The sequence below is a fragment of the Petromyzon marinus genome, chromosome 7 (assembly GCF_048934315.1).
Source record: "Petromyzon marinus isolate PM22_M1 ecotype Great Lakes invasive population chromosome 7, UKy_Petmar_22M1.pri1.0, whole genome shotgun sequence".
NCBI classification, from domain to species: Eukaryota; Metazoa; Chordata; class Hyperoartia; order Petromyzontiformes; family Petromyzontidae; genus Petromyzon; species Petromyzon marinus.
The window spans coordinates 8,437,225-8,461,243 of record NC_133673.1 but is presented as its reverse complement, the minus strand read 5'-3'; positions in this window follow the sequence as shown (position 1 = coordinate 8,461,243).

Here is a 24,019-nt window from a genome sequence, read left to right as displayed (position 1 = left end):
TTTCTCTTGCGTCCTTGCCAGGAACACAGCTTTGCCATAACCTGAAAGAGTGTTTGTGCGATTTCACGTATATATGGCTAACCGATTCCTACTCAAAATTCGCGATATACGGTTTGACCTCACTCCTATGTGGTGGTCATGGGGTCAGACGTGGGACGACGTTGTGTAGTGTGGACTTTGTGCGCTACTCGGCAGACAGCTGTCTCGTGCTCTGTGCACCATTTTCTTGGAACGTATCTATCTGCAACCGCACACAGCGAGGGAAACCTGTCTACTGAACATTCACAAACAATACCGGCAACACATCATTACAAGATACAGCTCAATACAGAGAAACGATTTCAAAGGCTACATCTGTATAGTTAATATTTCAAGCAGCATATATACTGTTTGGTGAAAGTGGAACACATCAATGTTGATCACGCACACGACACACGATGTGGGGAGACCCTCATGTTGCAGTGGACTGACAAAACACGCTGTACTTGTACATAATACAACTTCGTCCAACAGTACTGCAGCCATGCTAGCAAGCACGTGTTTTTTGGGGGGGTTTTATTTCAAACCTCGAATTAACGAAATGACCGATGCAGCAATGGGCAAGGCCAAATCAGTGATTGCTAAATACACTATCCAGTCACTAGACTCTTGCACAACCTTGGTGGGTGGGAGCTTTGTGTAGCAAACCCTACGGACAGGGCCCTCTGCCCCGTCCGTTAGCTCACCTTCTGTCGAAGGCAAGTCTGGCGAAAGGCCGTACGTGTGCAATGCATGATGAACTTAAATTTAGATTTAAAGCTTTCGTGACTGCAAGGATTCATCTTCTTTGGTTCTTTCGGTAAAGTCACCACGTAGAATGAGAATAAAATAATAAATAAATAAACGTCGTGAGAATTTTATTTTGTATTAACTTATTATTTTATTCTCATTCTACGTGACTTTACCGAAAGAACCAAAGAACATGCTGAACTTCTTTCGCACGCCGCACGTAGCCAACCGCGCTAATCTTTGCTACGGGAGGGAAGGAAGGGGCAGTTGCTATAGCCGCTTCAGCGGCTTCACGCAAGACAGGCATTGGCCGCATGAAATGAAGCACAGACACGCAGCCAGCCATGAAAAGCGCAGTGGGGGTTGGGGGGGGGAGCGTGCACACGCATCCACGTGTGCACGCGCACGCATCCACGTGTGCACGCACGCGCGCACGCACGCGCGCCACCTGTCACGGGCGACAGGGCACTTTATGACGGAGCGTCTTAATGGCCTTGCACTGTACACGCAAGCCACCAGTTATACTTTTACGGTGGACAAGTTAAATACACCGTGGGGTTCCTCCCGTGTCGAGCGGCGGTGGTTCGTGCAACTCCACGGTGTGAGCGCAGGTTCTGCCTCTGGGTCCCTCCAGTCCATGAGCCGGTGTCCTACCGCAGAGCTGGTCAAATTCCTCATGGCAGGTGGTAACTAAGGGTGGCAATTAAATGGTGACTAAATAATAATTTTAAAAAATATATTTAGTTGCATTTACTCTTGGCGGTGTCGATGTCTCATTTGACATCTTGCCACTGTGCCTCCAATTCCGAATTTTGGTGTTTTTTTCCAGATTGACTTGGGAACTCCATGGGTTGGAGTTTGAGAATTGCTCTATTGAGATAATCCCTATGTCACGTGAGGAACGCTTCTGCAAGACTGAGCACAGCAGCATTGGCTTATTTTTTTAAAATATGACTCAGGGATTAATTCGGTTGCCATGGTGAGGAGTAAGTGTTGAGGGGTGACATGATAACCCAGGCACTGCACCCGAAGCTGCTGATAATCAGGTTCGACTGCAGACTTTGAATTAGAAAATTCAAACAACCTCTGTTGATCCTGACAGCCTCCGATGCTTTGGGTCTAATCTGTTCGGAAATGACAACCCCCATGTGTTTATTTGCAGAGCTGAAGAAGTCGGGTTGCCTCCTGTCCTGGTTTTACCAGGATCATCCTCGTTTTGCAATAGCCAATGCAAATTGTGTAAGTCTTCACGGGACATCCAATGTCAATTGCTGTGATAATACACACTCAAGACAATGCATTTGCACGTCATTCTCCCCTCTCCTAGTATTGTGAGATATTTTTCTTCCCGTGATATGTGTTTTGTACCATAGAGGTTGCAACCCTACGGAGGAGGCACACGGTTGTGGAGTGAATTGCACGCGAAGCTGCTGCACTCCCAAAAGCAGCCTCGGCAAAGAGTACTGGTGAGCAACACACCACCCTTATTAAGGCTTTCGTTTGATTCGGCACGAATGATTTTCCGATGTTAGTGATGGTGATACAAGTGTGGGTGGAGCTGTAACGTAATGAATAGTGCACTCTGCTTTAAACCCTGGAGTTCGATTCCTGGCCACGGCTAACTTCAGTGGCGAGTGATATATCTTGCGTGATGAACCCCATCTTTCACAGACCCCTGCTGACCAGCGTGGTGAAGTATGGTCAGACGACTCCCATGATCGACATGGCATTGACGCAGCAGTTGATTTGCAAGGGTCTATCAGTTAAAATGTACTTTTATTAATAAGTATAGATTGATTCCATATTTCTTCTTGGAGAAGGACCATTGCCTAAAACGTTAGCTCAACGTTTAAAGTGGCCAACAGGTGGCAGTACAGCAAGTGGATTGAATCCATCTGTGCGGACCTGTGAGTGTTATCCACTCAAATGCGTTGGTTTTCTCTGGGTACTCCAGTTTCCTTCCACATGGAGCCAAACTCTAATACATGAAAGGATATGATTATAACACATGTATATTATACCACATGTATATTATCTTATTTATCTTCAGGCCAACTTTGTAGCCACCTTTGTAAAGATATTTTATAATTTCCTGTAGTTGATTAGCATTGCTCATTATATTGACTGTTGTTAATTAATCTGAAATACAACAATTAATACTTTCACCGTTTGTCTTTCTGCCTTGATTTCGCTAATTACATTTTCAGAAAATATATTCGAGTGTCACTGGGAGAAATTAACTTGATAATGAAACGTAACTTACCAATGTCCCTAAACAAGATAGTTTTAACCGGTGCAAACTACCTCCCCGAGACATGCGAATGAATAATGGACATTAACAAAGTAAATGAAACAAAGGTAAAAAAAAGTGTGCACGGCATGATGAGATGCTTGGAATTTACATTGAGAGCTGGAAAGGGGAAGACGTGGATTATGGAACATAAGCAGATTAAAGACATAGTTCAAACTGTTAATAAAACTGAGTGTGCTTGCATGAGACATGTCAACTCGAAAGCATGATGGCCAGCGATCAAGATTAATAATGGAGTGGCAGCCAAGGAGTTGAATACGTCCAGCAAGGAGACAAAGTGATGAAATTAACTCGTGCGCAGGTCTTATGGTGGATTAATACATCACGGATTGTGAGAGATGGTGACGGCTTGGAGAGACTTCTATCCAGCAGTGGATTGATCACGGAAGATAATGATGATTTTATAATTATCGGAATTGTTGAGCATCTGTTTCTTTTTGTAGCTATCTTTCTAGGCGCGCTTCATATGAAACTTACTCTTGGTGATGTGGAACAACCCATTAGTATTGAAACATTTCAATGACATCTCTTATTAATAGAGGAGCGTAGTCATGCTTTGTGCGAGTGCGTCACCTGGTGTGCTTTATACACGTCCATTGCTCTGTTTATACACAGGCGAATAAAAGCTCGGGAAATGCACTCTGTTCATCTCATGTGACTGGTATTTGTTCGCAGAAAGTATTTTTTTTTAAATTAATGTGAAAATTGCACATATATAGATACAATTGACTTCTGTTGCATGCGTTCATTCTCACGCAAATGATATATTTGGCATCAATTATAAAATAGCAACTAATAATCAGGCTAGCATGTGCAATGCTTAAAAAATATATTTTTTATACTCTACCGTACTCACCACGACATATTGATGTTTTTTTTTCTGACACGGCCTAGCGGCAGCGCACTCGCTGCTTGTTTACAGAGGTTCCCGGTTCGACTCCAGCGGCCGCCACTGGTTATTACTGTGGTTTTGTGTGTTAACCGTGAGAATACTCGCCGTCTGCTGTACAGTGGACAATAAAGATCCCGTGACGTCGTTCGCAAGACGAGGCCATTGTTTTTGCCGGCGTCACGGTCCAAAATATATATTTTTTAAATTACACCGCAGATCACTCAGTTGGGATACACGTAGCAAACGTCACTGCCGACTGTTCAAAACCCTGGTAGGACCCTCCTGATAAAGAGTTATGAGTTATGAAAAAGAGTTACGAGACTCGGCGAGGCTTTCCTTGGTAAACAAGTGTTATAATAACAAAAACATTATGACTGCCTTTTCACACTTCCTTGCCTTCATCACTACATTTTTGTTTGTCGTTCCAATTATTTATTTTCGACATAATCGGAGACGCATACAATGATGGCAGTGCATTGGGTGCAGTAATCAGGAAACAATTGCAGTGTTCTCGCAGCAGACTTTGATGTTTTACCTGATTGAAAATTGTATGTTTCAGTCTGATGTAGCATAATCCCACATAGAATTGCAATCATCACTGCGGATATACTGAGGCAAGCCGTGCGGGTGCACTAGCGAGCTATGTAAGAATTATTCATTATCACACATCCTGGATAGGTGATAATTGGGATATGACAAAGCAGACTAATTAACGACGAGCCTTTAATGTTTTCCTGCTGATTGGGGATGAATGCTGGTGTTAGTCACCTACTAATTGGTGAGGAATATTGGAACTCGCTTTTACAAACATGCCTAAGGACTGTCCTTTATTTTGTGACCTTTAAAATTAAACCACTAAAATTATTCATTTTATAGTTTTTATGTATGTCAGTAATTGGTAAAAAAAATGTCTTAACGTGTTAGCTGTAAGTTTTTTCTTTACTTTTTAAATATTTTATGAGAAAATTGTCTCCAGCTGTGTTCTCAACATCATGTCACAAGATGAAGAAATGTCGATGCGGAACTCTTGCGGAGCAAATGCATCAACATGCTTTTGAGATAGGACTACAGAAGGAGATATCACAATAGGGGGCATTTCGAGCAATAATCCATCTTCATAGCATGTAAATTGCATTTTGTTATATTTTATCTTTCCTTTTAAGGCAGTGTTAATGATTAATGCGTCGAGTGTTATGTTATTTGTGCTTGTGCACCAGTGCCAATACATTATCACGAAATAGTTTGTTATTATGGTATAGTGTGCTGCACTCTCACGTGTGCCCAGTTACAGAGTTGTTCGTCACTTGGGTCTTACTTCTTAGAGTGGAGTGAGACCATCGACTCTCTCCACTCAACGACCCAGTTTCATTACGAGTGGCTGCCTGGATTCGAACCCAGGTTTCTCAGTGGTGTCGGCTCATTGTTCTGATCAGCTGAGCCACCCGGCCAACTAGATTGCATGTTTTTGTTAGTTTGATTTATATCATTCTGTAAGCATAATCAATCCCATTCAAAAGTTATTTTGACCTTAAGTTTTTGCATATCTGTAGTTTTGGATGATCAGGATGAATCCATGATACTCATTGCACATGAGGTAATCCATCCAAAGAGGTAAACTTCACATCTCATTTGTCTGCCTCAGAACTTTTTATTTAATTCGTAAATGTACTCATTTATTAGACCAGACTTTAAAACACTGAATCATATATTTTTCAAAATGCTGCACTGGCAACACATTTTGACGAGTGGTAGACTGTCAGAAACGCTCTGATGCGATTAAACATTTGTGTTCTTCTCTTAACAGTTGACCCACTCTTCATCCGGGAGTTTAAAACAAAAAATCGACAAAATATATAATTTAAACAGTGGCCAACGGGTGAAGTGGTCACGTGGCTGACATGGCCAGGACGTAGCGGTCTACAAGTTGCAGGGTTTTCCAAACTTCATGGTACGTCATTCCGAGTTTACCAAATAACCTCCGTTCAAATCACAAATGTATTCATTACACACTGCACATGCGTGACGATTGATAAACATGTCCCACCTGACATAGAAGGTGCTGAGTTAAATCAGTCTATATGCCACTTGGGATGTGTTTATCAATCATCAGACATGTGCAGCATGTAATAACTGGATATTTATATGAAAGATACATTTGTAAACTACATTTTTTTGTGGACAATAAGCATTGTGGTCCAGGAAACTGAGAGAATAACCTAACATTGTACCAAGTATCGTACGCAGTATATGTACAAAGTTGACTATAACTTACTAAATTGCTGTATTGCTGCATTTATTGATCACTATTTTGCCATGTGATCCTACCTATAACTCCCATGGCTGTCATACTGGTGTAAAGTCGAAACCCATCCAATTGGCTGGCTCACAACCACAGAGCACCACAGTAAACCAGGACGATGGCACGCCGCTTTACACGGCACCCACACGACATTGGACACCTTTTTGTGCCATACTGGTGTCCGAAAATAATTCGTCTTCAGAGCTCTTCCGTTTCACTTGACAGGTGTAAATAACGGCAGCAATATAATATGTTGCCTGCATGAAATATTTATTATAGCTTTGCGCAGCCAGACAGCGATGTGACAGCATCGGGGTGTGAATTGGCCTGCAAAACTATATGGGGGTTTCATAAACTGTGAGTGCAAAAACGAGTATCCATTCGTTTTGAGGAAAGGGGGTAAAATTACCAGAAGTTAAAAGATGCTCGTTAAAACGTCCCAAGGAGACAATGCAAGTCGTTGAAATAAAGTCATCGGTGGCAGGCGGTGATGTTAAGCAATGGTGAGAGGCGTGAACTGTGATGAAACAGCTTTTCTACAGGGTTTGGAGTGGCACATACAAGTCAGAATATTTTTTTTTTCAGATTCAGAATATTTATATTGGAGGAATCCGATGAGCTATGAAGCTCTTTGCCACAGATGTCTACACGGGGCGGGTCAGAACGTTACAACAAACAATACAAAAAAAACGTTAGGAGTGCAAAGTATAGGAATGGTAAACAAATCACTAAGCAAATATAAACAAAACTAAGTGGGTTTATTTAGAGCCCATAAAAAAAAACATAAAATCCACCATCATGAATTACAGTGTATTTTCCATGAGGCATTTTCATGCAAAACACCAACATCGTATACGTACGGGCTCATCAGCAAAGAAAGGCGACAGCCATAGATTAGTCGAGATGGAGGAAACATTCTGCTCCTGTCTGTCAGCGTGTTTTTTTTTTGGCCTCTGTGTTTGACTAGATTCATCATTTGGTGTGGTTTTTTTATACATGTTTATACATGTCTCTTTAACCGTGTTGTTGGCCTGACTGGTTGTGCTTCACATAATGTTTCTTAGGTTTGTTGAATTCTCGTCTCTCATCTTTTTGTTGTATTTACCTCCATGATTTGTTCTTGACACCTGATGAAGATCGCTTGTGTTGTGATCGAAACGTCGTGATTGTTTTGTTTTAATATAATTTTATTGTATTTCTACATACGTGACTTTACCGGAAAAAAACAATGAGTTCATTTTTGTTGTTGCCATCGTTTTATACGTCTTATTGTATGTTTGCGTGTATTGATGTTATCGAAATATGGATATATTGGGTGATGCATTTATAGATGCCCGACTAAAATAATTGGGAGACATTCGAGGAAAGACAACATTGTATTTTAGTGCCTCTGAACATCCCCCCACCAATCTTCAGTACGCATTGGTAAGTATTTCTATACGCTCTTCTACCTAAGGTATGGAGCCATTGCTTTTGCAATGTTAAATCAGCTGTTGCAAAGAAAGAGGATCGTTAGAAATGTGTGGGGTATCTATAAAAGAATCACACTGTTGATGTTTTGCACTGAGAATGTGATGGGCATGCCTCATACCCTGGGATGTGATACAGTATTTACATTTCGATTTAAAGCTTTCGTGGCTGCAGGGATTTATAGTCTTGGTTCTTTCGGTAAAGTCACGTAGAAGGGAAATAATAAAAATAAAACATCATTAAATTATCACGAGGTTTCGATTGCAACACAAGCAATCATCATCAGGTGTCGTTGTAAGAATTTTATTGTTGAATTTTTATAATTTTATTATTTCCCTTCTACGTGACTTTACCGAAAGAATCAAGAAGAGTATTTACATTGTCAACTCTTATTTTTTATGTAGATGTTAATCGGAAGTAATTGTGAAGCACACCCTGATACACATATCACATTATATTATAAATGATCAATTAAGTCCAAGCCAATTAAATGGCCAGTGACCAAATGCATTACAAGCTAATTAGACCTGTCACATTTGGGAGGTTGATCCTTGATTCCAAAGTTGATGAAGATTTCTCTTTTGCACGCACATTATTACGTTTATACGTTCATTTCTTTACATTGCACTTTAAAACCATACGTGTTTTAGTCTATTTACACGATTAGGATCCTAGGATGGAATGCACATAAAAAATACAGAATTCTAATTATAAATTTGAATTATTATCCAGCACTGTAGAGGCGTGGATTGGTGGATTGCACAATGTTCCGATTCTACCTTCCCGTGTGCACGAAGGTGCGATACCCTGACTTGCCAGAGGAAGGTAAAACAACCAAGTATGGACTGATATAATCTGTTCCTTATCTTTGGGATAGAGTGTTGGCCACTCATATCCGTGGTTTTTCTCCGAGTGCTCCGGTTTCCTCTTACATGTAGAAATACTCACTAATTGGCTGAAGACAACTTTATGTATAGAGGACTGTAGCGCTCAGGCAATTGTTGTTGCCGTCTCACTGCCTGGCAGCCTTCTAGTGTGTCTGTAGTCCCAACAACCATTTGCATAAATGATGCTGTATGAAAGTAAAACATTAAATTGTGATGATTTCAAAGTCTTACCTTGGTTATTGCAGGTCAGTGTTTCCTGCATACATTTTACTGCTCAGAGAATGCAATCTGTGAAATTTTTACTTAATTGGGAATTGCATTTTTTTCATCACCAGCCAAATTATAAACTGTATATGCAAGTGTACAAATATATATGTATTTGACTATTGCTTTGCAGGATTGTGATGCAATGGCAATGGCTTGGGGAGGCCTTCATCCAGCAGCGAATTAATCATGGCTCGTGATGCTGTATTTATTTACAAAAAGTGTATCTATTTCACTTTAGTAGACCTGTAATCAATGTTATTTAGACATAGGATTTTGGCCACCATACATTTAATTATCACTGGGTGTTTTTAGTTTTCGTGGCTCTGGGAATATATTTGTATCAGCTCTTGCAAACAATATGGAATGTTCCAAAGTTAAACTCCCCCACATCTGCATCCACCCATTCTGTGTAAACAATTGTCTTCGTCGCACTGAATGTGGAATGCAACAATTATTTTGCACACATGTATTTTGATATGAGAATTATTTTACACAACTCTATATATCTGGCTCTCTAAGTATCAAATGATTGTTCCTCGGAAGTAAGTTTTACTGTCATCTTTATTTTAGTTTTCCTACTGTAAGATTATCCAATTGCATAGTGACATCCCAGAGCACATGGGACACGTTTTTTTTTTTCCAGAAGCAGAGGACACACCAAACAGCTGTCCTCCGGTACATTGTTCTCCGGCAGACGGTCTCCTTAGTGCCTCCGTTCCACAGCGCCGACCTTTGCAAAGTTACCCCCCCCCGCCCCCCCCAGTCTTTTGCCTTGAGGACGACCAACAGCTGATTTCGATCAAACGGAAAAGGCTCCGTGAGAGACAGGATGCGTGCAGTCCCATGTTCATGCATAAACCCCGCAGGAGCGAGGTCTCTCGCTAATTGCACCACAAACAATTTTTTTTTGCACGCGGGGGGGGATGGGGAGTTATGATGGTGGCTGCGATGAAAGTTTTCCTTGAAACCGTTTCATCGGCCTTTTTGTTGTCGTTGCTTAAAGGCCGCCTGCAGTTAACATCTCCTTCGAGTGGGATGAATGCAAGGTTAAAGTTTGTTTTGCAGTTATCGAGTCTTTGAAAAAAAAAAGGCTGAAAAATTATTTTACAAGCCATCGCACCATGAAAAAACCCAACTGGATCAATTTAACCAGTTGAAATATAGGAGACAGCGAAAAGACCGTTCATTGTAGAGTCTTAATTGTTTGGATAGAATTCTCATGACCGTTGTTTGTACAAGCACCGATTTCAGCCAACGTGCAATTAAAAGCCACATTTTATTATTCTAATCGCAGGGTGTGTGCACATCGGCTTTCAAGGGCTTCCTGCAATTTTATTAATTTTAAACAATGGCTTGTGGTATCTCAATAATCAGTTACTGAATCTTCTTCCTCTTTGCCTATTTTATTATCACTCACAGAAGGCTACAGTGGCAGGTTGTATTTGAAGCAAATATAATTACCGGTTAACATGTAACGTGCCCCTTTGTAGCCTAATAGTCCAATAATGCAGATGTAGATTATCACAGTCTGCCTTTCATTACAAGGACAAAATGAATCAAAGTTTGTACGTCATGTGGCTGTTGGCAAAGATAAATTTGGCAAGGGAATTCTTAAATGAATACTGTTTTATGATCCATAAATATCAGCTAAACCTTCAAATGTTGGCAAACAGAGCAATAGCTTTTTCTGTTTAAACTGATGGTACAGTATGCAGCAAGCCCTCGTCAGCTAAACACTTTCACTGCACATAAATAACACCATGGGAAGTCATATTTACATCTTGTTTATCGACAAGCCTTGTGCTGTCATGACTGTATAGAAAATATGCATCAGGAACGAGTACATTACTAAAATCATGAATTGACAGCCCTTCGTCCACCCACTGTTGGATAACACTGCCCATGCCGTGTCAATCATGGGGATTGTTGATATTACTTCACCACGCTGGTCATTGTGAATGAAGTTTGGTCGGGGGGCTCGGGACTAGTTCTGATATCATTCACCACTGATGGTCGAGTGGTCTGGAATCAAACTCAGGTCATCAGTTTAATAGCGCAGTGAGTTAACCACTGTGCCACTGCTCCCTCGATTACAATGCTCCATTTATTACCACAAATTACTGCAGATAATAGCAATTGACAATGCTCTATGAATTTAATTTTCTCTGCTGCAAAACATTTTCGGTGAAAACACGAAGCACCGTGTGCGATGCACCTAAGAATTGAATACACAAGCAAGTGTGGCAGACGGTGGAGATTGTAAATGATTTTATATTCCTGCCATTTTTCGAACACTGACGAGGAAATAATTCAGAAACGTCAAACCTCGAGCAAGGCTGCGATTGAAAATTTCTCTAAGGATCGAACCTCCCCAGTAGAAACAGTCAATTAAAACTCCATCTGTTGCACAGTCAATGCAAGCGGCAGTGATAAATGTCAATTTGCTTGCCGCGTGGAGGCATTGCATTCTTTGGGGAGGGGGACTCCTAGACTGAAAAGGAGGCTAAGGAGGTTAGAGAGGTAGGAGGGAGCAGATGGACGCCATGGTGGCGAGATGTTAACTGCCTCGCCTGATATACAGGAGGTCGTGGGTTCAATCCCAACACTATGCCTGTGTAGTTGGAGTTTGCATGTTCTCCCCGTGGTCACATAGATTTTACTCCAGTTTTTCCTATTTAGAAACATGCATTTAGAGTCATAATAAAGCTTTTGGGTTAGATCGCGTTATTTATAAATGTGTCGTAACCCTCCACCACCCGACACGGCCAATCAGCAAAAAAAGTGTCACGTTGACAAAAGACAAATAGTTCACTACTTTAGCCCACCGGTGTGTTGAAGAGTGAATCCACAACATTTACAGTTTGAATACGACGTTTTGCTGGTAATTGCATCCAGCATCATCGGGCAATTCGCCAGAATGGTAAAGCCCTCACTTGCTCTCGGTCTTAAATAGAACAGCAGGGTGACGTCATCATTTGACTCATTTCAGGTGCAGTGATTTGAGGCGGAGGGGGGGTATTATAATTATATAATCGATTGGTAATCAGTCAATGGTTATGATTAGTAATGAGTTATAGATTAGTAATTAGTTCTAATGTATGTTATTGTGATTATATGCTACATTAGTAACGTTGAAGTGTTGTGTAAAACTATATTTTACTGGCAAAGACTAATTAGAGAAACCATTGAAATTGAGAGGAACAGAAATAACTTTAATCGTTCTGATAGCTATAGGCTTAGTGCGGCTTGGAAGCGTATTATTAAATAATACATATTACAATTCCTTATAGGGGAAACACATAAATTAACGGATTACTAATGTAGCATATAATCACAATAACACACAGAACTAATGTCTAATCTATAACTCATTACTAATCATAACCATTGACTGATTACCAATCGATTATATAATTACAATAACCCCCCCTCCGCCTCAAATCACTGCACCTGAAATGAGTTAATTGATGACGTCACCCTGTTAATCTATTTAAAACCGGGAGCAAGTGAGGGCTTTGCCATTCTGGCGAATTGCCCGATGATGCTGGATGTAATTTCCAGCGAAACGTCGTATTCAAACTGGAAATGTTGTGGATTCACTCTTAAACACACCGGTGGGCTAAAGTAGTGAACTAATTGTCTTTTGTCAACGTGACACTTTTTGTTGCTGATTGGCCGTGTCGGGTGGTGGATGGTTACGACACATTTATAAATAACGCGATCTAACCTAAAAACCTTTATTATGAATAATATTGGTCGCCAAAGCCTATGTGTTAAAATGCATTTAGAGTATTTGGCTACTGTATATATCCACGTGATAAGCCACTTTGTTAAACTATCATTTGTGGTCAGGTCGCTTCTGAAAAAGAGTGATATATCTCAGTGGGCTTTACCTGGTAAAATAAAAAAAATGTAATTTACAATGGCTTTTCAGACATAGGATCTGTTATTAACCATCGTTGTGTGTATTCTAAATTCAAGCCTTGTAGGTGTTGGTGGGATGAAATAGATGCAAGTAATAGCTCATGCTATGTGATCTTATGACCTCTGGTCATTCAGGCCAGCAGTGTGTTACAGGCTTCTGAGAGCCTGGGCAAGTGTTTTAGTGGAGTGCCTCGCCAACATTGACTGTTGCCGTGTTTGCTCGCTCTCTGCCTTCCTTCCTGACTTTGTGTGTTTCAAAGACTTTGTGTGTGTGACGCACGAAAAATCATTCGGAACTCAATCTGTGGCCCCTCGCACCCAGTTACGTAAGAAAAATGTATAAATATTCCTACGTAATAACATGCGTTCTTTTTAATTTATCATAGGAAATAAGTGGATAATTGGTACACTAAATCAGTCCCATATAAATTCCATTCCAGAATTTAAAAAAATGCATTAAAAACACACAAAATTGCCCAACTGTGATTTCATGAACATATTTGGTGGGGTTTTTTTTGCTTACACAATTTCCAAGTGGAATAAAAAGCAGGTGAACCCATTTATAATCTAGCATGTTCGGAATAAGCCCCAAAACATTCTACATTCTTCATGTTTCGATTTACAAGCGCTCGCCCTGCACGTACGCAATCTAGATTGAATGTGCGTGTGCTTGCTCGGTGTGTTGACGACTCGTGAAAAACCACTGCAACATCTGTGACGCGACACGTGGCCTGAGTGACATGGCTTCGTGGCCGTAGTCAGGAAGCATCCAAGCTCCAGAATACTTGTTAAATAAGAACACTGGTAAAGGCCATAGCATATCCTCTTGACCCTAATGAAGCAAAGAGGATGTCCATTGCTGTCAGCTTTTGCTCACTTGGCCTTTCATATATGTGGAGTTTTTTTTCCATGACATCTGCATAGCTGCGTTTAGCCTACATAAATAAATAAACAAGCACTCACGTTATATTTTTCAATATAAAGTCCTGCTGTAAACATTTGATATATAAAGTATATTTCTGAAAATGTCCTTCTGGTACTGACCAATGAATTTGTGGTATTATGTAGGTCCTTTGTTCGGAACAATAAACTGGTATTTATGTACCATGTGTATATGTCTATATGTGTGTGAAATAGTGTACTGGTCTGCCTGTGCAGGTTCTAACAGTAAAACATTATATTGTATATATACATCTACAGTGTTGCATATTTCGGGCAGAACAAATATTTTTACTTGTGCAACTGTGCAATGTAATTCAGCGTTTATTTCCTGCACACATCAGTGTGTTTTGCCAGTTATATTTGTGCTACAAAGGGCCTTTGTGAAACAAAATAACAAAATGCACACTGTACAGCCCACGTTTAGAGTCCTAAAATACTACTTTATTGTAACATTGAAAATGATTGCTTTTTTATTTGTCCAACAGGAATGTGCTGTCAACGTGCTAATAAATTAAATAAATAAACAAACACTTCTGTTTCAAGTCAAAGTTATTAAGCGCAAAGACCGCTACGTGTAATACGAAGTTTATTGTTTCATTGCAACGTGTTTACTTACCTGCATGATACCAAAAACAAGCACCTGCATCAATACGCATTGAAACGTGGCGTTAAATATCGATGGGGGGGGGGGGATGAGTAGGTTCTCCATTGATCAACGTCGCTCTAATAATGAACTCACTCGAGTAAAAAGGACGAGGGGACTCCCCCTAAGGGACTGCCCATGAAAGCGTCCAATCTCTCTCTCTCTCTGGGTATGACGGTGATTGAGCCCAGAGGCAGTGCGCTGTCCCAGTGGTGCTTAGTGGTGGGGGGTTGTCACCCCTCACCCAACCTGGCAGTTTCAGAGAGCCCCTGGGATCCTTGGTGTTTATACTGTGCGTATTGGTGAACTTCTTTCGCACCGTACGTGGCCAACCGTGTTAATCGGAGGTGCGGGGGAAGGACAACAAGCTGAACACTAAAAAGCAGTTATCAAGAAATGAGTTCTCAATCTCGATTACTTAAAAGGGCATAAGCTCAAGTGGCTTCCTAATGTCGGAAGGGAAAGCGTGCCAGACGGCCGCATCATCAACATCACCACCATCCCCCACTTCCTCATGATGCAGGTACCTCCTCAACATCACCACCGTCATGTATGTATGTTGAACTTCTTTCCCACCGTACGTGACCAACCCTGCTAATTGGAAGCGCAGGGGAAGTACAACTAAACACAAAAAGCAGTTCTAAAGAAATCAGTTTTTTTAAATCTAGATTTAAAGGGGGCAAAGCTACCACAGTGGTTTCCTAATATGGGAAGGAAGAGCATTCCAGACGGCCCCAGGAGCACACCTGAAAGCACGCAATGTCCGATGGCCAAGCCAAAAGCTGCTGCGAGGATGACCGGAGTAAGCGTGGTGGTTTGTGCTCCTTGACGAGATCAGCAGGGTGTTGTGGTTCATTTGTTGCAATCGCTTTGTGTGTAATGAGTACGACCTTATGGTGAGGGGAATGGGGATCCCTGAAAGAGATGTCGCTCTAAAGTTACAACAACTGACGTTCGCAATTCAAACATAACGTGACAAACGTATCAGAGCACCTAATATTGCCCTTTTAATGCCCTTCAACTAAGGTTGAACGCATTCACGCATCAGCTCTGTCCGTCAGTCTCTGTCCATCTGTCTGTAACAGGGAGGCGCGATAACTACCTGTACATGATCCAATGTGGATGATGCGTGAGTATAAAGTTGTGTTGCTAGTAGCGATGTACCCTTAATTGATTGTTCACGCTTACGGTGGCTTTCAGACCGCATCCATTATTTTCGTCTCCCCCCTCCTCTTTTCCGAACATAGATGGACTCGTCCATCTGAACAAACTGCCAAATCGCTCTCCGTAGTGCTAACGTTAAAAAAACTGCCACTTTTTTCAAATTTTCTTGCTGTGGTTTTCACACCTGATGATGATTGCTTGTGTTGCAGTCGAAACGTCGTGATAATTTAATTGTTTTATATTTTTATTATTTTATTGTTTCCCTTCTACGTGACTTTACCGAAAGAACCAATAATATGAATCCCTGCAGTCACGAAAGCTTTAAATCTAAAGTGTAAGTTTCATTGCAACGTGGTGCCATGGGGGCGAGATGTTTTCCACCTCGCCTGGTATGCAGGAGGTCGTTGGCTCGATCTTGACCCTGATGCCTGTACATTTGGAGTTTGCGTGTTCTCCCGAATTTTTCTCCAGGTCCTCCGGTTTTTCCCTCCACATTTTAAAACATACGCTTAGAGTATTTAGGTGATATACATTTCCACATGAGAAGCCACTTCGTTGAGCTAACTTTTGTTACCATGTCGCTTCTCAAAAAGAGCTATATAGCTCAGTGAGTCTTACCTGGTAAAACATTTTTTTTAATCATTGATACTAGTTTAAGTGGGCACGGACACATATTAGATGCAAACAATCCAAAGGCAGCTCATGGCCCCATATCATTGCATTCCACTGGGGACCCTTACAAACCCAAGCACCATCCATGCTCATTAACTGAGTGAATTTCCAGCCAGGGGAATGATGCAGGCATTGACAAATCTTAGCAGACCACGCTGGGCCACTTTGTCGTCCGGTGTGCGTTGGTCTTATCATCTATTTAATCCAATTGTCTAACACGGCACCGCCTTTGTCTACGAAGAACGTCGATATTTCCAGTGGCCTTAGCCTTTCAGTAGCCGATTATTCACAGAGTGATGGATGTTCTGATCTCTACCCATTGATTTGTATTCAGATAATCTCAAAGCATAACATAAATGTAACGATATAAGGGGCCGTCCATAAATGACGTCTCGCAATTTTGGACGATTTTTGACCACCCCCCCTCGTCACAGACCCCCCCCCCCCTCAAATATGACGTCACAAAGCTCTGCCCCCCCCCCTCCAAAAAAAAACATGCTTCAAATCGCTTTAAACTATTGTCATTGTAGTGCGTCTGTAATGTGGCGCTGCACTCTGATGTTGTAGGAGAAAACATTTATTAAAAGGTATATTTAATTAAGTAGAACGTGTTGTCTATATTTATTTAAAGTTGCACATTTTGATGTGACGTCACATTTCTCAACCCCCCCCCTCGTCACACATCGTCACAAATGTCTGACCCCGCCCCCCCAGGTGCGTGACGTCATTTTTAGGAACCATTCGCTAATATAACGTGTCCAGCCTTTTTGTCAATCCACTGCTGGATTAGGGTCTACCTATGCCGTGCGTGTCGTGATAGCTGTTTGACTAAACTTCACTTCGCTGGTCAGTGCGGATTGATGAAGGTGGGGAATATTGATGTGGTATCGTGGGGCATGTGTAGTTTTTTTTTACGGCTCTTGCTGTACATGCCCCGATGTTTTCAGGTGTAATGCAGTGGTGTTCGGCACGATGGCCAGCATCTCACTGCATGTACTGGGAGCTTTCACACACATGGGAGAGTGTGACCATAGGACTCCCGTACCACAATGGATTTTTTTTCAATGCCCTCTTGTTACATCAGTATAATAATTATAATAATCTACAGTCCTTTGTCAAGCCAAGGAATTGCCCTGTTGTATCAGTGACCAATGTAGAAGTAAGAACACGGTCGCACGTAGAAGAAGACAACCTGATGATGATGCAGGCAGTGATGAGAAGGAAACCGACACTATTTGGACACATATGTAGGATGGACAACAACAAGATAAATACAATTGTGTTGTTCGGAAAAATGGAAGGAACCGGAAAAAGGAAGACCTAACAGAGAATGGTTGATGACATAAGACATTGGTTCCAGAAAGATGTGTGCACTACTTGAGCATATGGGCACAAGACAAAGGAAGGTGGAAACAAATGGCGAAATGTGCAGTGGACACGTACGGGCTATATGCCCATTGATTGTGATGATGATGATGGTCACTCGTGTGTTTTACTATACTTCAGCACACTGGTCAGTGCGAGTTGGTAAAGGAGAGGCCCAGTTGCAGTTCAGATATCACTCCTCACTGATGTTAGCCATGGCTGCATGATACTCACAAATTGTTCACGGCACCAACAATAATTCTGTGTACAATGGATTGCTATTTTACAGTAATGGCACTAACTTGGTTTGTCGTGTGCCTTTCAGAACAACCACTCTGTTCCTTGGCAACCAACTTCCCATTAAACTAGTGCTGCTCTGAAGGCACGTCTTATCCTGGAAAATTACCCAGTAAATTAACACCCTGGGCCTTCCTGATCTACCACACATATTTCATGGGAAAGTGACGCCAAGAAAATGGGGAGTGGAAAAAAGGAGTTTTTGTAATCGATACAAGATCCAGTTTTAAGAATTATGGCATTGATTTAAGGCCGAGTAACTGAAAAATAACTGACAAAAAAGGAACGGACACATTTGGCACAAAATGGGTGATTGTTACTGCTGCATTGACAGTGATTATAGGGTCCATCGAAGTGGAGTGAACTGCCGAGGATCATTTATCTCCAAGTGCACCGTGTCGGATGGGTGGAGCTGATGACGAAATCGAGCTCCAACCAGGAACTCAAGTAACGAAAATAGAACTCTGTAGAAATCTTGAGTGGCTTTAATTGTACAGTTGTGACATTGAAACTGATTTACCAGTCAATATTATGTTTGGGAGATTGGGGGTGGAGTGTTTAGCCTGCTGTGCTATAAACCTGGTGATCTGTGTTTGATTCTCAATTATAGCCCAAATTCAATGGAACATAATGGCTGAGCAGCCCTTTCATCAATTCACATGACCAGCAATGGAATTGACAAAGGGCTTTACATTGTAAAAAATATATTAATTTTCAACAGGCAATTACTGTCATTTAAATTCCCCACTTAAAATTAGATCCGAAACTAAATATAAACAGTATCCAGATATGAAAGGCAGCAAACATAATTTGAAAATAATACCCAAAAATGTTCACCATCTTAATTGACTCTTTTTTTAAATCATATCGTAATACATTAGTCCTGCTGTATCATATTTTAACCTCTTATAGGCTGCTATTGAGAATGATAGTAAGAGCTGTAAATTATTATATGTTTAGTTTAAATTAAAGTTTTTGCAGCCTTGATTATAATTCATATTCTAACCTTATTCGGCTATGAGTGTGTGTCGTACCCGATTAGAGTCAGAATATTATGCTTATAACACCTTATTTTGATACTTTATTCATAAAAATGTATCAAACCTTGAAAATGTGTTCTTCATCTACTGTTATTTCAATATACAGTATCCATAAATCTATATTTTTGTGCATAGCCTTGCTGATAGCCTGACTCCTATTCTGATTTGCATTTTACAACTCCCTTAATATTATTATCCCAATGTATCGGTTCATTCTTGATAAATAGTTTTGATTGTGTATATTTGTATATTTTGTATTAAGACATTGGCATATAGGAGCTTGCATGACTTCATTAGTTTCCCCGAGTCAATAAATGCCAAGACATAGTAATCATAACAAGCAATGAACATGCATTACAGGAAATTACGTGAGAACTTTGACAAAAACAAAAGTTACGTACAACTGGTCTGCCAATCAAAATATTGTAGTTGGAGGTGCATAAATTAAAAATAGTCGTGTGTATGTATATATACTGTGTACTTAGGGCACTTAATTAAAACTCATTGGGATTAAAATAATGAAATAAATAGACAAGAAGAGTGGGGCGGAGTGCTTTTGAAATCCTGACATTGATTTTTTTTTTAAATCACCATACAAATGTGACCGAGGAGGAGAGTTTTAAGTGCGTATTGCCACCTTGAAGCATTGAACCAAAACATGGACACTTACAAAGAAAAAACGAAACACTGAAAAGTGTGTAAAACATGGAGCGATGCATGATTGTTGTTACAATCGGATACATAAAGTGGAACTCATGGATCAGAGAACAAACCCAAATCAGAGACATGTTGGCTACTGAAACAAAGAAAAAATTAAGAACGAAGGAGGTCGCATGTCTCCTAAGTGGCAGTTGCGGGATCTGGCGCAGGCTAAAAAGCATGGGCGAGGTGTGGAGACAACAATGGCTTCGTTAATGATTTTATGTTGATATTTACTGTTGAGAAAAGTAAGTAGACTTGAGCAGGACACACTGCTAGCAGACCTGATCAATGAGACTGTTGACAGAATGGCGGGCAAAGGATAGAACGTGCATGAGAGGAGGGCCCAATGTGGAGATGAGGCAATGGGATAAGTTGATGAGGCAATGGGATAAGTTCAAGCACAGGATAGAGAAGGCAGTGTAATATTACAAGAGAAGAATGTGGCATGGTGATGCCTTCATCCAGTGGATTTATAATGGCTGTTGATGATATTCTATTTGTCTCATTGGTATCATGTCATGGGACAAATACATTTCCATTTTGGACTCACACAGATAAACAGTGCATCGCCCCATGTTAGAGAACAGCAGGAGGAAGATTGCACAACAGAAATACCTCTTAGATCCCTTTAATTGGAATTTAGTTTAATCCCCTGAAATATAAATACTCACAATGAAGAGAAAACCTATTTAATGTGATGGGGTTTTTGTATTCATTGGTAACCAGGCTGAGACCATCAACTGAATATATTTTACAACTCGGTTAAGTTATGGTTGGCTGAAACCCAGGTTCAGTCCTATGATCCCAGCAGCTCAGTACTCTGACATGGTAAAAAATCCCTCTGAGCCACACAGTCACCACATTAAAAAACACATTTTCAAACATTGTATTATTTCCACAGGAAGGCAACTCGTGTTCTAAAAAATATTGTTGAAAAATCATAATTAAATAACAATAACAGTGCTTAGGTAATCAGAAAGCAATGTAAGTCAAACATCAAACAATATAAAATACTGTTATATGCATGGAGATACACTGATGGAAAAAAGTATTTGATCCACTGCTGATTTTGTACGTTTTCCCACTGACAAAGAAATGATCAGTCTATAATTTTAATGGTAGGTTTATTTGAACAATGAGAGACAGAATAACAACAACAAAATCCAGAAAAACGCATGTCAAAATTTTTATAAGTTGATTTGCATTTTAATGAGGGAAATAAGTATTTGACCCCTCTGCAAAACATGACTTAGTACTTGGTGGCAAAACCCTTGTTGGCAGTCACAGACGTCAGACGTTTCTTGTAGTTGGCCACCAGGTTTGCACACATCTCAGGAGGGATTTTGTCCCACTCCTCTTTGCAGATCTTCTCCAAGTCATTAAGGTTTCGAGGCTGACGTTTGGCAACTCGAACCTTCAGCTCCCTCCACAGATTTTCTATGGGATTAAGGTCTGGAGACTGGCTAGGCCACTCCAGGACCTTAATATGCTTCTTCTTGAGCCACTCCATTGTTGCCTTGGCCGTGTGTTTTGGGTCATTGCCATACTGGAATACCCATCCACGACCCATTTTCAATGCCTTGGCTGAGGGAAGGAGGTTCTCACCCAAGATTTGACGGTACATGGCCCCGTCCATCGTCCCTTTGATGCAGTGAAGTTGTCCTGTCCCCTTTGCAAAAAAACACCCCTAAAGCATAATGTTTCCACCTCCATGTTTGACGGTGGGGATGGTGTTCTTGGGGTCATAGGCAGCATTCCTCCTCCAAACACGGCGAGTTGAGTTGATGCCAAAGAGCTCCATTTTGGTCTCATCTGACCACAACACTTTCACCCAGTTGTCCTCTGAATCATTCAGATGTTTATTGGCAAACTTCAGACGGGCATGTATATGTGCTTTCTTGAGCAGGGGGACCTTGCGGGCACTGCAGAATTTCAGTCCACGGCGTAGTGTGTAACCAATTGTTTTCTTGGTGAGGATGGTCCCAGCTGCCTTGAGATCATTGACAAGATCTTCCCGTGTAGTTCTGAGCTGATTCCTCACCGTTCTCATGATCATTGCAACTCCACGAGGTGAGATCTTGCATTCAGCCCCAGGCCGAGGGAGATTGACAGTTCTTTTGTGTTTCTTCCATTTGCGAATAATCGCACCAACTGTTGTCACCTTCTCACCAAGCTGCTTGGCAATGGTCTTGTAGCCCATTCCAGCCTTGTGTAGGTTTACAATCTTGTCCCTGACATCCTTGGAGAGCTCTTTGGTCTTGGCCATGGTGGAGAGTTTGGAATCTGATTGATTGATTGCTTCTGTGGACAGGTGTCTTTTATACAGCTAACAAGCTGAGATTAGGAGCACTCCCTTTAAGAGTGTGCTCCTAATCTCAGCTCGTTACCTGTATAAAAGACACCTGGGAGCCAGAAATCTTTCTAATTGAAAGGGGGTCAAATACTTATTTCCCTCATTAAAATGCAAATCAATTTATAACATTTTTTGGCATGCGTTTTTCTGGATTTTTTTGTTGTTATTCTGTCTCTCACTGTTCAAATAAACCTACCATTCAAATTATAGACTGATCATTTCTTTGTCAGTGGGCAAACGTACAAAATCAGCAGGGGATCAAATACTTTTTTCCCTTACTGTATACTATATATTTTAGACTCATTACATACTTGAATTTTCATACAAACCCACAGAAGACACAACCAAAAAAACACATGCGTGTGACACAATAGACCGGATACTGTTACTAGTATCTGGACTCTCATGACTTTTTAATGTCAATCATAAAGTCAAATGTCACGCACACAATGACAGCATACCATTCACAATGTGCTGTACGTGACTAGAGAGGAGGTGTCGCTTTTCTGCCTTTTTCATTCTGCTTTCCGGTTAAACGACCCCTGTTTGGGTCGTTATGGTAGTTAAATTAGATTCATCCAGCTCAGTCTTCACTCGATACCTCGGGGTTGCAAAGACTCCGACCCCGCACATGGTGTGGTCTTGCGCGACTTCGTGACAGATGAATCACGCACTCAGAGACGTGAGCCGGAATAGCACCACTGCGTCATGCGTGCCGGCATGCAAAGTGTATCTGTCACACAGGGACACAGATGTTGGCCTCTCGCTAATTCAAAGCGTCAGGAGCCCAGCATCGTCCACACTGCCCGGATGTGCGGTGATCACACCGGGGGTTTTATATGTTTCAGATAACTGTATATTAAAAAATGTGTTGCTGGGTGAAGATGTTTTAAAATATATAGATTTTTACAAAAACTCATGACTTGTATTGTCCCAGAAGTAAGGCTTTATTTCAAGCGTCCGAGGTCCACATTTTCAACAAATGAAATGTGTCTTTGAACACACGGTGAGGAGTGTCCGCACGGTTAGCTAAGACTCTGAACAGAGGGCCCACTGGTGCCTAATTTGGCAGTGGCGAAGGCGGATAAAAGAGAGGCCCTGTGTTCGCTATGGGCACTCGAGCTTTTGAAATAAGATCGGCAGGGTCAAGTGTATGTCACGTGAATGCAAATCATCAGCTGAGATAGTTGGTGCCTTCCTCGCGTTTTTTCCAAATAAATCGGGCTGACTTTCCCCACCTAGGCTCTTCTCGAATGTAAATGTGGCTGAGCAATTCCTGTGCGAACATCACTGCCATGTCCAGGTGACCGTGAAAGAGAATAAACAGACGGTGAAGGTGAGTGGGGAGCTCTCACGGGCTGCGTTGAAGCCAGCTGCTCTTTATTGACCCTCACATTTTGCTCTTAAGGGCTCTGGTTGTTGGTAAGGGGCGTCAACACTGGGCATTCATCAGGGTCATTGTTTGTATTCACCCACGGTGCATCACCGTAGTTACAGCAATTACTTGCAGCTGTCAACGTTTATTTTAAAACGTGATGTTGTGCGAAGCTGCTTTGAAATGTTTACACAGGGCAGTGGGCTAAATAGTCGAAAGAAATGGGTAATGATGATAAAATGATTATTATAACGCCTAATCTATTTATTCAATACAGTAACGTACAATACATTCGAGTGGGCATTGCTTAACATTCAATTTTCCTCATGGCTTTACCTCTCTGTGTGCATTATATGCGCAGTATATTGTGTACATCAGGAACTGCCCAGAGAAAATTGAGAAACTTTGATGCATTTTTCCATCATTGTAAACCTTTTATCAGTAGCTCACACTAAAATGCCTTGCTTGCCTTCTCAACAATCACTTTACAGGAGATGTATCAATCAACAATTGCATCAGAAGCATTAAAGACATTCTAAGCGGCAAGTCATTGTAATATTAATGCAGTTGCTAACCCAAGTGTCTAATTAAGTTAAACATAACGTGGGGAAATGCCAATTTAAAAAAATACACGTCATGGCCTTTAGT